At 48.2% G+C, this 16,489-nt stretch overlaps 1 pseudogene; it reads right to left on the bottom strand.

Moving 5' to 3' along the window:
• Positions 1-1,774: 1,774 nt before the first annotated feature.
• On the bottom strand, positions 1,775-2,128 carry LOC127188531 (60S ribosomal protein L34-like; annotated as a pseudogene).
• Positions 2,129-16,489: the final 14,361 nt, after the last annotated feature.

Below are 16,489 nucleotides of genomic sequence, written 5' to 3'. Positions count from 1 at the left end.
TTTCAGCTCTCCCTGGGTCCCCTGGGGATGGCCTCCACCTTCTGTCAGGAGGAAACCACTTTCTCTAAAGGGAGGGCGCTTTCGATCAGACTGAGCCCACCTGGTGGTTCTCTGTGCTTTTCATTACCCAGCTTTGTTTCCATCTCAAAGTCTCTTTTACCTTGTGAGCCATCGGCTCCAGAGGTTGAGCATGGACACGTTTGGAGACAGCACTCTGCTGACCATAGAAGCCTCTGGGTGTGGAGGAACGTTAATTTAGCACATGGCTGCTCTGGCAAGAGATCACATCCAAAGATCTTCCAGGTCTGTGTGATCTGGCTGGAATACAAGCACACTTTTAATCCAGGAGACAGAGCTAACAGATCTGAGTTCAAGGCCAACCTGGTATAGAGCAAGTATCAAGTAAAGAAAAGCTGAGGTCCAGGCATGGTGATACATGCCTTTAATTCTAAATGAAAGTAAAGTTAGTTTGTAGAAGGAAGCACCCATGTTGGAAAGTGATATCTAATTGAGTGGCAGAAAAGGTGATGAATCAGAGAAGATTTGACAGAGTAGGATATGCCCAACTCTTACGAGAAGAGTGAGGAAGGGGAAACTACTTAAGAGGTAGTTTTTACCAGGACAGTAATAGATGGGTTGGAGAGAGAGAGAGAGAGAGAGAGAGAGAGAGAGAGAGAGAGAGAGAGAGAGAGAGAGAACACTCAGGTGAAGACGGAACAAGCCAGAAAATGAGAAGAAGCCAGAAGATTGATAGAGTAGATTGCTGAGTTAGTTTGAGACCAAGTAGAGTGATTCAGAGGTCAAGAGAGAAGCCAGATAAAATAAGTTAGCTGGAGAAGAGTTTGGGCCAGCTGAGTTGAACCAGCCAGCCCAGAGCTCAGAAAGAACAAGTAAGGGTGAGCTTATTCAGAACTAAGTCTCAGAGGCTGAAAGCATTCTAGGCCTGGGTTAGACTGTACAGAGGCTAAAAGATTCCAGGGTGGGCCTTGCTTAGCAGAAGCAGGCAGTAAGCCTCCCAGAGGGCAACTGAAACAAGAGAATAAAAGTTACTTTTACAGTTGGGCTTTGTGAGACCTGCATGAGACCTTCTTGAGGTGGCCAGGCTGGCTGGGCCCTGCCTCTCCCTGAGGATTTATAGGCAGTTAATGGTTTGCTAGGGAGAGACACATCTTCAGAGGTGTAGCCCCTGGTAGGTGGTAAGTGCCCCCTCCCCCACGCTCTTGTTGTTGGTTGAACTCACTGGCTCACCAAACAAACAAATACACACAACGATGACACAAAAGCGGAAGCGGGCCAAGCTAGAAAGAGAGGGGTCATCAGGAGTGAGAGGGGCGCAACAAGCAAAGGTAGTGGGAATTGAATATGGTGAAAATGAATTATATAGATGTATGAAAAACAACACAGTGGAGCCCATGATTACATATGGCTAATATACACTAATTAAAAACAGAATCTAAAAGAAGGAAGTGGTTGGGTTCTGGATACAGTTGCTGAGTTTTACCTCCCACGTAAAGCATTTTCCAACTGCCGGCAAGAGCTTTGACCTTCCTATGGTATATGGTGGCTTGGAGTCTCCACAGTCCCTCTACCTGCAGGATACTGGCATCCTACCCATCGCTCTCCTTCGAGTGATCGTGTGGGAGGAAGACCCCGCCTCTCTTTAAACATGTCCGCCAAAAGGTCCGTGTTCAGGGCTGAGATGTGTTTTTACTACTGTTCTTTTTATTTGTTTTAGACCAAGCCTTGACGTTTATTACTTTAAAAAGCTGCATGTTTATTTTGCTTTCTGACCCTGTGCTTGTGCCTTCAACACTTTCACAATGATTATCTGCTCCTCAACAAGGAAGGCCCACTTGATCCTGTCACGGACACACGTGGCACACATGGAACCACCGTAGGCCCCACTGGTGTGCTTCTCTGTCTTAGACAGTCTCATCAGGACTTTAGGCCTCACAGCTCGAACCCCTCACAGTCGGCCTGGGCACACACAGCATGCGGATTTAGGTGCTTTCCCAACCTCCTAGGTATACAGGTAAACAATCCTTTGCCAGCCTAGTGTAGACAGCCTAGTTTTGTTAGAGGTTGTATTGTAGGAGACCCTATGATGGCATGTCAAACACTGCCCCATTCTGAGTGCCTCTAAGCTCCATCCCTGGAAGAGGACTACTATGAGTAGAACTGTTGCACACATTCTAAGTCCTGAGATAACAGATGTTCTTCACTTTCATGGTTCTTGAGGCAGCATATGTCTGCATTCTGAAGAAAGCTGTAGATAGAGATTGAGGTCAAGTCAACACCACAGGGGCATTGATACTGAACCTGATTCTCGGATGCCAGAGCCTGTGTTTCTAACCAGCAACAAGCAGACAGACCGACAGACAAGCAAGCAAATACAAAACACAAATCACCAAGGAGCTGTTGGAGCGAGGCATGGTGGAGTCCATAGGCCTGGGGACTCAGCTCCCTGTTACTCACCTAGAGGAAGGCTTAAGGGAGTCTGTTGTTCAAAACAAGGCCATGGTAGAGAACAAGACTTACATTTCAGTAACTGAGTGCCATCCTTCGAGATGAACGCTGAGGTCACCCTTGCAGGTTTAGCATCTACTAGAGCCAGCAGGAACAGCAGCAACGACACCAATGAGACACGGCCATAGCATGAGAAGGAGTAAGATGAGCTAGCCTTCACTAGAGCAAGCTGCTCCTCCTTCCTCCGCAGTCATGTTGGCTCAAGGTTGTCGTGTAGCCCTGTCTACTTAGATGCTCAGAGTTAAAGGCCCGAGGCATGCCTCCAGATGGTGGGTCTTGATGCTCCTAGGGACATGTGGTGGCACCTTCTCTTTGGTCTAGCCTGGAAACTGGTCGATATTAACGGGAGAGTATGCTGTGTTGAGAGGGGCTCAGAACTTGACAATTTGCAGGATGTGAGTTGTGGTGTGTTTGCATCAGTGTAGGGAAGGCTTGCTCTGTCTGTGGTCCCTGGGAGCCCGAAGCCTGGTTGAGGATCCTTGTTTGTAGGACCGTGCCTCATGAGGGGTTCCAGAGGGCAGGGCTCCTAGCTCTCTTCTCCCAGCCTGCCAGTTGCAACTGTCAGTCTGTCTTACCTCCTCAGCATCAAGAAATGTGAACAGCAGTTCTGCTTTCATGTGGAGAGGTGTGCTGGCTGGCTTTTGTCAACTTGACACAACTGAGAGTGTGAGCCACACAGACACACCTGGGATGAGAGCCTCAGAGAGGGGCGGGTGGTATCAGGTTGGCCTGGGGACCCATGTGTGGGGCTTGACCCCTCTGGCAGCAGCCCATATAAAAAGGCAAGGGGCTGGGAGATTACTTTTTAGGGCTCACACGCTTCCACCTCCCCGGCGAGCTCATTTACCCCATTGCTGCCATTGCTCCTTCCTTCCCTGATGTTAGAACTGGCTTCTTCAGGCTTTCAACATGGACTGAAACACAATAGCCTTCTGGGAATCCTCCAGACTTTTGGTGACAAATTGGTACCAGTAAAGCACCCAACCTCATGGACTGGGGACTGCCAGGTTTCTCGGCCTCTCTGGTGTGAGACCGTCATTGTCGGTAGACCTGTGGGCTACCCAGACCATCTCATGCAAGCCAACATAATCCCATTTGATACATACCTGTTCTGTCCTGTTCCGGTCTGGTCTAACAGACGGGTCACTGAATGGGCACTAGTGGGTTTAGGTCCTCACGCTGTTTATACGTGGAGGAGGTGGAGGTGGAGGTGGTGTCGGACCGTGGTCACCAGGCTTCCTCTCTGCTCTCAGAAAGGCTTGTCCCTCTGAGTCACACTCTTGTCAGCAGACAGGCCTGGCCTTCTGTGGTTCTTGTGTGAGGTAGGACATGGAGTTGGGCAGGGTCCCTATCATGTCACCATACTTGTGGTATGGCTCTGGGTTTTTTTGGGGGGATGGGGGGTTATGATCCAGATCTCAGAGTTCTTGGTTCTGAATCTCTTTTGTCTGAAGCAGGGGACACAGCAACATGGGCTGCCTTCCTGTGATTGGTCAGGAGCCCTGCAAAGGCTCTGAAGCAGAAAGAGGGGACACAGGACATCCCCTTTCTCCCCTGAAGTAACTTTCCACTGTCTCAAAGGCAACTTGAATACCTAGTCAGTGGGGACCTGAAGGCCTCCTCTCAGCCCAGCACCTGGTCCTCTTTGTCCTTACCCAGTGTTCTGCCTGCTGCTGATGGGCAAATGGCCTGGTGGCTCCCCTTCGACCGAGTCAAGCCTCTCCCAGGGCCTAATACTTCTTGCCCAGTGCTCACCCACAGCCAGCACTGCCCTCTCATTTAGCATTGGGACACAGGAGCCACTTGTGGGCCTGACCCCTTGCTAACTATCTGAACTCTGAGATGGCAGTCCTTCCTACCTCAGTGGGACTGTGAGGACCAGACCGAGAGAATAATAAATCACACCTTCCAGAATGTTCTTTTGGAGACTGCAATTTCTTTTACTGAGCAGACTCCAAACATTTCACCAAATTTCCTTCTGTGCCTCGGGGTGCTGGAGTAGAAGTATACGGATGACAAAGTTTCCTCTGTTTGAAGGGAATCCAGATGCACATGGAAAGTAATTGAAAGTCTGGTAGTTTTAGGATCCTCTGTGGCTGCACCATCACTCTAGCTGACTTGAGCATAGTCCCGCCTCACCGGCTCCACAATGAGAGGATTTGGCGCCACCTTCCGGCTAGGCTGCTCATCGCTGCTCTGGGAAATTGTCTTGGGAGAGGATTTTGCTGGGGAGTTTTGGCGTCTTTGTCACCCCTGAACAGAACCAAGGCTTAAACCCTGTTTAAACTATGCAGGAGAGCTTCTTAATTAGACAGAGAGCCAAGCAGCATCCGACGATGCACGCTCTGCCCCTAGCTGTATACTGAGTCTTTCCAGACCCATTGCTTCGGTCAGGGCCTCTAAAACCTTCCTACAAACGACAAAAACAAAACAAAACCCCAAACAGAGGGGCTTGTTGACTTTCTACCAGTGGAATGTGGTGTCAAAGAAATAGGAGAAGAGATGCGCTCTTTTTTCATGTTCTAATGGAGTCATTCCAGAATCTGAAAACCCAGAGCAGGGGATTGATGACTGAGGTGAGGAAAACCTGGAGGGGAACAGTTAGTTAATGCCTGTGAGGAAGAACTTGAGAAGGCGGGGTGGGGTGGGGTGGGAGTGGGGTGGGGGTGAGGGTGGGTGGGGGTGGAGAGGAATTGGCGCAATGGACATTCCAGCTGTAAGCAAGAACGTCCATGCATTTCTATGAGAGGGTTTCGGGAGACTTGCCATAGAGTGTTGCCTGCAGGCAGACCTTTGGACTCACAGCACCGCCGGAAAACCACAGCCAACCACTGGAATTTCCCTCAATTCCAGGCTACTTGACCCCTACCCCCACCCCCCACCCTCACCTGATACCCCTACCTGCCTGCCACTGGACCTCTCAGTTCATCTTCCTGGTGTAAATATAATATTAAATATCAACAGAAACTCTACTCTCGGAGACTAGGGAGAAATTAACTGGTGAGCAGGTGAGCTGGGTGGTGACTGCCCATGGGAAAAGCTGCCAGTGGGTGAATGGGGACCGTGTGCTGGTGTGCAGACCATGTGCTGGTGTGCACTCTGTGTGCTGGTGTGCAGACCGTGCACCTCCCACTGACAGGAAGCACCGAGATTTGTATTTTTTTTAAAAGACTAATTTTTGTTTCTTTCTGGAAAATGGATGAAGTCTATTCAGAAAAGTCAGTCTTACCTAATTTACACAAACATGCCTGGAGAATGGTGACCCCAGCCAGGACCAGAGAGGCTGCAGATCCGGGTCTCACAAGCAGGACAAAGCTGCCTTGCATAAACTGTAAAGAGCGAACCGGCACTCGGTCAAAAATCAGCTTGGGATAGTTTGCCAACATATAAAACATCAGGTACATTTACACAAAAACCATATTTCTGTCAGAGAAAGGATTTTTGGGCATTTAATTTTGTATGTAACAGTTTGTATGTATGTCCAGACCTCAGGGATTCTTGACAGGGTGGCCATTGCCAGCTCTTATTTACTGTAACACTCGGGTTTATTTCATTTTATTATGTTCTCATCCCCATAAAAAGATGGAAAATAGGAGAGGATACAGCTTTTCATTAAAAACAAATTTTAGGGTGCCATTAAAAAATTGGCATACATTCATTGTACAAAGTCTTTGTAGGGAGCCCCTCCCTTGGGGGAAAGCATTTTCTCTATGTGTTTGATGCACAAAAATGTGTTTATATCAGATGAATAAAACATCTGACCTGAGCAGGCATTTGAGTTTAAACTCTGCAGAGAGGAGAGCTGTAGGAAAAAAAAAAAAAAATGCTTAAAGGCATTTGCTGTGAGTGCTTGGTTTGTATTGAGAGGAGGTTCCACATTACAGTTCAGACAGGAGCTCACTACTTAGCCCAGGCTAGCCTCAGATTTGTTGTGATTCTCCTTTTTCATCCTCAAGAGCATTGGGGTAAGGAGTTTAAGGGCTTTTGATGGACACACATGAGCAAAAGTAACAGGGCACAAGTGTGTGTGTGTGTGTGAGAGAGAGAGAGAGAGAGAATTTCAATCAAAAACATCATTAAAACACATACTGTATTCTAACTGGCAAGTATAGCCACCAGAAAAGCCTGGACCCCACTCCTGTGCTGGGTAGGTAGGTACTGACCTCCTGACATCAGAGCCCATGTTGATTCGGCCATTGCCAGCCCAGATGACACAAGGGCATCAGCAAAGTTCACTACTATTCCATATAGGCCCAGCACCAAAGGCTTCCACTTAAAACCACTGCTCGCCAGCCCTCTTCAGGAAACCAACTGTATTGGTTAGTTCTGCTAACTTGACACAACCTGGAAGGAGAGGCCCAGTGAGGAGTTATCTGGATTAAGTTGGCCTGTGGGCATGGCACGTCTGGTGGTTAATTGTCCTGATTGAGAATTGATCTGGAAGACCCAGCCCACTGTGGGTGGTGCCATTCTTTAGGCTGGTGGGATGAGAACGAAGAAAGCACACAACCAAACAGTCATCCGTGTGACGCTTAGACTTCCGTAACAACGGTCTGCAACCTGGAATTGCGAGGTGAGTAACGTCTCCCGTCTCCTCACAGTGACAGAAAAGAAAGCAGGGCACAGAATCAGGAAGGGAGGTTGGTGGCTGGACCAAAGTGCAGGGCTGCAGAGAACCACGCGGCTCAGGTGATTAGCAGTGGGAACCAGTGTTGGGTAACCTGTGCACGAAAGGGCTGGGGGGGGGGTGGCGGTGGGGGGGGGGGGGGGTGTTGCAAGGTGTTTCCAGACTACATGAAAGCACTGAAGGGCCTTTCCCTTCTGCAGGATGGGCTCGGCCAGCTCTGGGCCTCTGGGTACCAGATTCCACGAAAGTGACTGTTGCCCTAGTTAGTTATGTTTGTTTGTTTTGTCAACTTGGCATCAACTAGAGCTATCTGGAAAGAGGAGCCTTAAATTGAGAAAATGCCCTCATCAGATTGGCCTACACATAAGCCTGTTTGTGCATTTTTTTTGATTGATAATTGATAGGGAGAGCCCAACCTATTGTGGACTGTGCAGTTCTTGGGCAAGTGGTCCTGGGTTCTGTAAGAAAGCAGGCTGAGCAAGCAAGCCATGGGGAGCAAACCAGTAAGGAGCAGCCCTCCATGGCCTCTGCATCAGCTCCTGCCTTCAGGTTCCTGACTTGGCTTCCTCTATGAGGGAATGTGACCTGTGAGCGAAGCAAACCCTTTATTCCTCTAGTTGTTTTTGGTTAGTATTTTATTACAGCAACAGAAACCCAACAAGGACACTAGCCTCTCAAATTATGGACATGAATGGTTAATGTCACTCATCTGCCTCTTGCCCAGAGAGGAGGGCTGGGAAACTTGATTGACAGTCTCATACAGACTCTTTGGTAATAAATTGGGTATCGTGGAGGTGTGGGAAGGCAGAACCTCACCAGGGATGGCCCTCACACCTGGCCCAACACCCTTTTCCTGGCTTTGGCAGCAGATTGTGTGCTTTTCTCCCCTTTACATTGCCAGCTACCATGACACCCCAGCAAGAGCCTCAGATCCTGGTCAAGTCATACACATCAGGTCTTCTGGGTGAGAAAGTGCTTCTACATGCTTGGCAAGGTCAGCTTCTGCTGGGCCCTTTGACTGTCTCCACTGGGTCTCTGTCTTCTGGTGGAGAAAGTGCCCTTGGCTTTCAGAGGAGGAGCACAGGCATCATAATGCCTAGAATTTATTTCTTAACCTATCCCTGGTCCACATGGGGAGTTATAGTCCAGCCTGGGCCACATAGTGAGAGCCTGTCTCAATAAACTCTCTCTCTCTCTCTCTCTCTCTCTCTCTCTCTCTCTCTCTCTCTCTCTCTCTCTCTCTCTCTCACACACACACACATGCACACACTTATCTCACTCACACATGTACTCTCTTATACACCCGCCCCCACACTTTTGCTACCTTTTCACAGCTAGCATTCCTGCACAGAGCCCACTAGATGGCACTGTTCACCCGCTCAGAGAACAGACAGCAAGCCCAACAAAAAAAGCAAAGGCTTGTGGATAATTTCTCAGTTGCCCACCTGGCCTTCCTTCCTGGTTACTGGCATAAAAGGAGAAGAGATGATGTCATCCTGTAAGCGTGCCAACCTCTCTTACACATAATATTTTTCTCGTTTAGATTAAATCAAGTGGTAGCATGTCCCCACTTTTGACTCTTTTAAGAATGCTGAAAAAGTGCGGTCCATTTTTAAATTGGTTAAAAAAACCCCACAAACTTTAGCTTTTGTGGTGTGAATGTGTGTGTGTGTGTGCGTGCGTATGCATGTGTACATGCTATGATGTTCATGTGGAGGTTGGAGGACAACTTGTGAGAATCAGATCTCCACCCTTCTACCCCCATGTGTGTACGAGGTGTTGGACTCAGGTCCTCAGACTTGGTGGCACGCCCCTTCCTGCCAAACCATTTCTCCAGCTCCCGTCTTTGCTTTTGGGTCTTAACATTGATGTACACGGAGAGAAGGGCTCTTCAGTCTTCAGATACTGCACTCTTTCCCCTTCGTACAAAGCCCATCTGTGCCAAACATCATGGTTTGTTGGTAAGAGTGTGGGTGACATGGCATCTGGCTTGCCTCTTTTACCTACAAACTGTCTTCCACCCACAAGCCTGTGGCCTTTGCTCTTTTAACAGTAACTGGTTAAAAATAAAAGTCACTAACTGAATCCCCATGTGTGTGTGTGAGCATGTGTGTGGGTGTATATGTGTGTGGATGTATATGTGTGTGAGAGCATCGTGTGGGTGTATTGTGTGTGAGCATGTGTGTGGGTAAATACGTGTGTGAGTGTATATGCATGTGAGCATGTATGTGGGCGTATGTACATGTGTGTGTGTAAGCATGTATGTGTGTATGTATGTGTATGTGTTGTGGGTGTATGTATGTGTAAATGTGTATGCGTGAGCATATGTGTGGGTTGTACACACATATACACACTTGTGCACTAGTGAAGGTCAGAGGCTAACATCAGGTGTCTTCTCCATCACTCTTAACCTTGTTCACTGAAGCAATGGAGTCTTTCACTTGATCCCAGCTCTGATAATCTAGCTGGCCAGCTTGCCTGGGAGTCCCCTGTGTTACCTCTTGTGTGCTGGATCACAGCCTGGCCACCCCTGAAGCTCGGCGCTTAGACAGGTGCTGGGGATCCAAAGTCCAATATCAGCAAATGGAATTTGGCCAGCTCCACGCTGTCTCCAAAGCTCCAGCTCTCCCCTCATCCTTCTGTCTCCAGCTCTCCCTCCAGGTGAAGCCTAACCTGCCTTTGTTTTCTCGAAGTACTGGATGTTGAACTCAGGGCCTTGCACAAGTGCTCTCCCACTGAGCCCCGCCCCGCCCACTTGTAACTGTCTCTGTGCACAGCGAACGGGCTCACTCAAGTCTGGTTCTTTCTCACAGTATTATGTTTATGATGTTATGTTGGTGAGGGTGCATCTCGGCATGGAGCATGGCTATGATTTCTCAGCACTGTTGTAGAGTGCTCTGCTGCCTACCCGGGCAGTCATCTATTCTGTGGGTGCACACACCTTTTGGAGGTGAACCTGGGGCTCTGAGTCCTAAGGAGTGTGGTGCCTTATGTTAATCATCAAATCGGCACAGCCCAGCACCACCTGGGAAGGGAATCTTAGCAAGGGGTTATCTAGCCCATATCGGCTGGTGCGCATATTTGGCAGGGGTGGGGAGAGGGGGTGGGGGGGCATCTTGATCATCGTACTTGATATGGGAAAAATCCCTGTCCACTGTGGGTGGCATCACTCCTGGCTTTGGGGCTTTGGGCTGCACAAGAGCAGCGAAAGCTAGCTGAGTTCCAGCATATTTGCGGTTCTTGCTTCTTTGCTGCCTCAGGTTCCTGCCCTGTCTTGGCCCCGGTGATGGACTGTGACCTGGAATTATAAGACAAATAAACAGTTTCTCTCCTAAATTGCTTTCTGACAGGGTTTTTTTTTTTTTTTTTTAATTACCACAGCAGAAATCAAAGTGGAGCAGGAAGCAGGTGCTGAGCTGTGGCAGGGGCCAGCCAAGGGCAAGAGGTGTGTGCTGGAGGACGGTTGGCCCCGCGGCAGCTCTGAGCACCTGCCTGGGGCAGCTAGTGTGGCAGTCTCCATCCTTTCTGTTTTAATCATTATGGTGGGGGTACTGGAGTAGGCCTGCTTTTAGGGCGGCCAGATTCTAGTGTGGGGATGCTGAGGTTTTGTTTTTCTGCCCATCTGGGAACTCCAACAATCACAGCATTTGAAGAGAAATCAGAGGTGGAGAGAGAAGCGAGTAGGCCTTAAGCGTTCCTTAGATGCTCTACCGCTGTCAGGAGAGCCTGTGACTATATCTTGTTAGAAACCTGTTTGTGGGGAGGGGTACTGGAGAGATGGCTCAGTGGTTAGAGCACTTGGCGTTCTTCCAGAGGACAGGAGCTCTGTCTGTTCTCAGGACCCTTGTCTATCCACAGCAGACAACTCACAACCACCTGCAATTCTAGCTGTAATGCCATCCTGTAGCCTCTGGGTAACACACACACACACACACACACACACACACACACACACACACACACACGAGTAAGGAAAGTTAAATAAGATTAAACCTATGCTTTTAAAGCTCTCCTTTCCTAATGGGGAAGAAGAAACTACTGTGCTTTCTTTCCTTTTAGTTTTCAAAAGTGTTTTATTTTTTTAAAAAACCTCACAACTATTACACATTTTCAAATATCATGGTACAATGTGATCCTGAGATATTCCTCTGTGAGTCATAGATGGCTAGTGAAATAGTGCCAGGGCTCTCAAAAGAAGCTGAACTAAAGAGTTGATTTTTTTTTTTTTTTTAAAGGAGAGGTGGGGAAGAAGGAGGAGTCACATTATGGAAATTCTCTTGGCTCTCTTTCCTGGATCAGACTGGCGAAGTGCTTGCCAGCCTTAGGGAGACTCCTAATTCCTGGCAGAAAGAAGAGCTGGGAATCCTGGAGGCACAGGAAATTATTTCACTCAGTTTCCCATCTGGCCACTAGGTGGAGCCAGTGAGCCCTGGCTGTGGCCTGTGTGGCCATCGCAGGGCTGGTACTACTAAGGCCTCTCAAACACAGTTCAGGGGCTCTAGCTCAAGTTTTGCAGAAAAGCGTGGGATCCCATTGCCTGCTTTTATCTATCAATTGGGAAGTGTCATTTGAAACTATGTTGCCTTTTAGGCTAATCTGATTTCCAAAGCTCTGTGGGCTCAGGGGGGACCTGACTTTCCTGGGATTGACCTGCTATGGGAGTCTCTGGGCTGTAATCGGAGAGAATTGGGAAGTTCCCAGCCACCTTTACTGAGTTCTCAATATGGCGGCAAGGGTGAGTGTTGAGGTGGGCACAGCATGAGTCAGACATGAGCCTCTAGGGGTCATTACCAGGGGTCAGGCTCTGATGTCCTGAGAACATTCTGGAAGGCTCATTTTCAAAGCCTGAGTTGGTTAGGGGAGGCTTCCGGGCGGAGGTGAACCAAGGGCTGTGAAATCAATGTTATGCTCTGCCTACAGCACTAGCGCACGAGGGGCAGGGCAGAGTTGGGCCTAGAATCCTGAGGGATGGCTCTATTCTGTCACTGTGAAGTGAGTGACCAGTTTCCTTGGCAGCCTGTTAATCACTTGAAGGCAGCCGCATAGACACTCCAGGGCTTCCTGCAGTCCCTGTGGGCTGTGGCAGTGAAAAGCATCCGAGTCGTGGCCCCCTCAGTGGCTGGGTTTACAATAGGAGTGGAGTTCTGAAAACATTCCCCAGACCCAAACAAAGCAGGGACTCTGGTAGGTCAGTTTACTTCCAGGAGAGAGCCAGGATGGCTTACAGCAAGACCTTTAGAATGTTCTTCCCCTTTCCCCGTTCCCCTCAAAGCTCCTGTCCAGGCTTGCTGTGCCTGGGATTATCCGTAAGGTAGCTGGTAGCTCTTCCCTCCAGTGGTAGGCCTTGGGATGAAGTTCCCCTGGGGTGCGCAGAGAATACAGGGAGGCCGAATCACGGGTCAGCCTTTCAGTGTCACCAGGAGGTGCAGATGGGGGTGCAATGTGGCCGCTCATGTCACTGTGGTGCATTCACATTGCAATGGGAATGGAGGATGGAGGAAGTGAACAATGATCTGGCAGGGCTGGAGCCTGGTGCACCTCAATGGCTTAGCTTCGCTGGAAGATGCCCCAGTTCTTTCTGAAGCCCTGGGAGATGCAGCCTCACCACCATGCTCAATCCTTGATCCACGCACATACACATACATACACACACAGACATGTGCATACACACCACTTACACACACACACACACAACACATACATACACACGCACACACACATACACACTCTGTCACACACACATGCGCGCGCATACACACAAACATGCACACATACCACACACACATACACATACACACACATGCACCCCCCCCCACACACACAATCTTTCTTTTATTTTTTAAAGAAAGACCGAAAGAGCTGGAGAGAGATGGCTCAGCAGTCAAGAGAGCTGCTCTATCAGAAGGACCCAAGCACCCATGTCAGGAGCTACACAGATGCCCGTGACTCTAGCTCTGAGGGGTCTGATGCTCTCTTTCTGTCTCTGTGGGAGCTTATGCACACATACTCACACACACACATACATATCCATGTAAAGTAAGATAAAAATAGATCTTTAGAAGGGGGTGTTAAAGGAGCAGGAAGCAGTATGAGCTCCCAGGGGGAAGAACCTGATGAAGACACATTTGATAAGTCATAGGATCTGACTGACTCACCAAAATACATGCACAGTGGACATGGGGTGTAATTCCATGGGCCACTGGCCTGGGCACCCCTTCTTGTGTGGTAGGTAGAGCAGCGTCAAGGGCCTCTTGTTCATTTGGGGTTACTAGCTACCTTTGAGCGTCTACGCTGGGTCTCCATGGGTGGAGGCATCTGGTGGTACCACCTGCTTGGCTACCTTCTGATCCATGCAGCGCTCTCTGCCGCGCACATGGTTGATGGTGAACTGGATAGGCCAATGGGCAGATAGAACGGGGACTGCCGCGTGAGTCAGAAGCCGACAGCACTCCTTTATCTTTACCTCTGTCCTAGGTCAGGGTTTCTGCTGCTCTGCTAAACACCACGACTAAAAGAAACTTAAGGTTGCGGGGAAAAGTTTGTTTCAGCCTGTACTTCCAGTAACAGTCCATCACAGAGGGAAGTCAAGGCAGGAACTCAGCCAGGGGTGGAGCTGATGCAGAGGCCATGGAGGGGGTGATGCTTACTGGCTTGCTCCCCATGGCTTGCTTTCACATAGAACACCCGCCGGCCAGCCCAGGGGTGCCACTGCCTACAGTGGCCTGGATCATCCCTCATCAGTCGAGACAGTGCACTACAGACTTGCCTGCAGGCCAGTCTTCTGGAGGTATTTTCCCAGTTAAGGTTCCTCTCCCCAGATAGCTAGGTCAGTGCCGGTTGAACAGAAGTGACCAGTGCAGCCTCTACCTTCTCTGGTGCTTTTCTGTCCCTTTCTACCTGTTTGCTGCTGCTTGGTTTGAGGGCAAGTAGTTGAATCAATTAATAGAGGATTTGCAGAATCACAAGAGCAGTTACTAACGAATGATGTAATTAACTTATTCAGACTAATTGAAAATTTCCATTTAGAAGGAGCAGTCAAGTGCCTCCTTGCTTAACTGCCTTTCTCACATAAAACACTCTCATGAGAAGATTCTGTAATATCTGGCTGTAAACCCAAGACCTTCGAGGCTGCCACAAAACTTTGGGAAAAGAATTAAGTCATTTAAAATGTTTTTAGGCCTAGATAGATATTTTAAGTTGATAATGATGAGATATGATAGATATTGATTTACATACAGAATTTTAGACTCACCAAGATAGGAAAGATATCTTCTTCAAGGCTGCCAAATACAAATAACCAAAACACTATGAATGTAAAATTTATATAAATTTTGATTGTTTTTTGGTTCTTCTTACTGTAGGTAGTTTATTACATATGTGTGTAATAATATAAATGTATATGTAAAAAATTTTAAAAAGAATTAAGTCATTTCTTTCTCTTATTTTCTCTTCCTCATTCTTCCTTGAAACTGTCCTCTAAGTTATAAAGCATGCATTGTTCTGTGAGTCAAGCATGGGACAAGGTCAGGAGACGGAGGGGAGAGGCTCATACGGAATATGACTCTGGATTGGGAGAGAGAAAATGGATGTAGCGTGGCTCTGGAGGCAGCAGAGAAAGAGTTCTACACTAGGAGCAGCACTCATTTCTCATTGTCTGTCTCTGAGCTCATTGGGTAGGGCTTCCCCCTACTGGGATGCTCACAGGACCCAGGGCTGTTGAAGGTAAAGATTGTATGTTATCTCTTGGTCATAGGGTTGTGGTGGGTTCAGAGCACAAGAGTCTTTTGGACCAAGGGTTTACAATCTGAAGTCTATGCTGGAGTTCCAGAACAGATCCTCAGTTTCACTCGAGGATCTAAGCTGCTAGAACTTGGCCCAGAGCTGTTGACAGCCAGCCACTGAGCACTTGAGAAGAGAGGTGGTTCCTGGGAGCAGCATCAGCATCCAGGATGATGGGGGTGATGTGGGAAGAGAGGCCGTTCCTGGGAGTAGCATCAGCATCCAGGATGATGGGGTGATGTGGCATGATCTGTCTGCGGGTCTGGAGCTTTTCTCCTTGAACTTTCAACTGCACATGGCAGCATGTTTGCAGCACCATCCTCCACCTCCAAACCAGACCTGGCTATGCTCTGTCTTTTCCAACTTAAAGGGAGGAACATATAAGACTACATGGTAGACTTCACATGACATCTGAGGTTAGGATTTGGTCATCATCAAGTAGAGGCATACTGCAGCATGTTCATGAGATGGAGGATGGCATTTTCTAGAAACCTAGAGGGCATAGGGCAGCAGGGGGATTTTGCTCCCCTTTCAGGGATTCAGGATGAATCTCAGTGTGCAACCCCCCTCACTTATAGGAATATTGTGCTCAGACAGAGGTCAGAGGTCAATGTCAGGTATCTTTCCCAATCACCCCTCACCTTATTTTTTTGAGACAGGGTCTCTCACTGCCCCTGGGGCTCAGTAAATGGCCAGGCTGACTAGTCAGTGAGCTCCAGGCTCCCCTCGCCTCTGTTTCCCAGTCCTGGGGTTACAAGTATACGGCACCATGATAAGCTTTTGTGATTGTTTAAGGATTGGAACTCAGGTCCTTAAGCTTGCCCAGAAAACACACTAACCACTGAGTCATCTTTCTGGCCCTAATCTCTCTTAAAAATTGTTTATTTTTAAAGCTTTTGTATATGTCTGTTGTGATGTATGTTCAGCATATTATTCCCTAATATGCTCCACCTCCCCTCCCAACTATCTCCCTTTAGTTCCCTTTGTCAGCTAGACAATTTTACTTTTTCCATGTCACATTCATATGATTTTTTTATGTATCTGTGAAAAACATAGGAACCACAGATGAGAAGGAACCTCGGATATTCATCTTTCGGAGGCTGTTTATCTCAATTATGGCACAATTTTGTTCCATGCAATGGGACTGGGAAGAGTGCCATTGTGCACACATGCACCACGTTTCCTTATCTCACTGTATTGTTACAAATCTAGGTTGGTTCCATGAAGGAGCTATTGCAGACAGTGATGCAATAAGCAGTGATGCCCAAGTACCTCTGTGACGTGTTGGCTTGGAGACTTTGGGTAAATACTCAGGAGCGTCCTAGCTGGCTCATGTGAAGCGTCCATTTTGAGTTGTTTGAGAAGCCTCATGCTGACCTCCATGTGGCTGGGCTGGCTTGGACCCCCTCGTGGTGTATCAGGGCTTCCTTTGTCTACATTGCTACAAGTATTTTCTTTTCTTTTTCTTTTTCTTTTCTTTCTTTTTTCTTTTTCTTTTCTTTCTTTTTTTTTTTTTTTTTTTTGTCATTTGTTTTTCTAATCACTGCCATCCTGACA

This window comes from Acomys russatus, chromosome 4, assembly GCF_903995435.1.
Source record: "Acomys russatus chromosome 4, mAcoRus1.1, whole genome shotgun sequence".
Lineage (NCBI taxonomy): Eukaryota > Metazoa > Chordata > Mammalia > Rodentia > Muridae > Acomys > Acomys russatus.
The sequence above is the reverse complement of the archived record's forward strand: the minus strand, read 5'-3'. Positions and strand labels throughout refer to the sequence as shown.